Source organism: Acyrthosiphon pisum, chromosome A1 (assembly GCF_005508785.2).
Source record: "Acyrthosiphon pisum isolate AL4f chromosome A1, pea_aphid_22Mar2018_4r6ur, whole genome shotgun sequence".
NCBI lineage: Eukaryota > Metazoa > Arthropoda > Insecta > Hemiptera > Aphididae > Acyrthosiphon > Acyrthosiphon pisum.
This window is the reverse complement of record NC_042494.1, coordinates 124,093,473-124,094,856: the sequence shown is the minus strand read 5'-3', so window position 1 is coordinate 124,094,856 and position 1,384 is coordinate 124,093,473. Positions and strand designations below refer to the sequence as shown.

Genomic DNA, 1,384 nt, shown 5'->3' with positions numbered 1-1,384 from the left:
TGAAAAGTCTTAGTGCTATAGCCAATGATCATTGCTATTGTATGCCGTTTGGACAGACCAGTCTATTGATCCTCCTAACGATTCAGATGCAATTAATAAGTCGATAGCAGAGAAACTGTTATGGGTTGCATAATGTCTTGTGTAATTTCCATCGTTGAGGAGGACTATTAAGTCGTCTTCTAAAAGTTTTTCGATAGTTTTTCCTCGCCTGTCTGTGAAGTTGGATCCCCATAAAGTATTTCTGCTATTGAAATCGCCGAGTAGAATGTAGGGACGTGATAGTTGTTTAATGAGGTTCTCGAGGTCTGAGAGATTGAGGTCTGTACTATCAGGGGCGTATATGTTGCATAAGCTGATTTTTTAATTGCTATTTGAAGTTATTTTTATGGCAATTGCTTCTAATTGATTGATTCTAATAATTTCGTGTTCTGATGATGTTGAGGCGAAGATGCATACCCCTCCACTGGCTCTGGCGTGGTTGGTGCGGTTCTTGAAGTATCCTTTGTAGTTTTTGAGGGTGGGATTATTTTTATTGTATTTTAGGTTGGTTTCTTGTTTACGGACATTTTCAGTTTTCAATTTTTTTAGTTTTTTTTTCTATAAATATCAATAAAGTTTTATCTGTTGGGCCAAAAAGTGTAAAAATTTAATACAAAGCTCCTGATATATTTTTACAATATCAATTGAAAAATATTAAAAATACATAGGCACAATTTTTTTTATAAGCATTTAAAGATCGAATTTTGACAAAATTAATCAAAAATTGTAATTCAAAAACTAATAACTGTAGATACATGAAAATTTTACTGAATGTTTATATTAGCATTTCCTATACACCATACAATGTTGAAAATATTTTGACTCTTTTTGCGCTGTTTACGGAAATTTTCAGTTTTCAATTTTTTTAGTTTTTTTTTCTATAAATATCAATAAAGTTTTATCTGTTGGGCCAAAAAGTGTATAAATTTAATACAAAGCTCCGGATATATTGTTACAATATCAGTTGAAAAATATTAAAAATACATAGGCACAATTTTTTTTTATAAGCATTTAAAGATCAAATTTTGACAAAATTTATCAAATTTTAATTTGAAAAATTATTTTGTAGTTAAAAATTTATAAAATGTTCAATTTTTGTATCTAAGAATTGAAAATTTAAAACAAGATTCCACATAAGTAATTAATTCTGTTACCAAAAAATCTAAAAAATACATTTACGCAGTTTATTTTTATAGTCATTTTAAGTACAAATTTGGACGAAATTACATATTAAAAACCTAGGATAACTATTTTAGTTATTTTGTTGTGATTGTATAATATTATTCGTGGGTACTTGAAACTTCTAAAGTACCTATACTATTATATATCTATGATAGTACCACGG

At 28.5% G+C, this 1,384-nt stretch overlaps 1 protein-coding gene across 1 annotated transcript in view; it reads right to left on the bottom strand.

Annotated features, from left to right (window-relative positions):
* Positions 1-1,384, bottom strand: part of LOC100169125 (alkaline phosphatase) — a 113,755-nt gene that overhangs the window by 110,112 nt on the left and 2,259 nt on the right. The gene's annotated exons all lie outside the window — the stretch shown is intronic.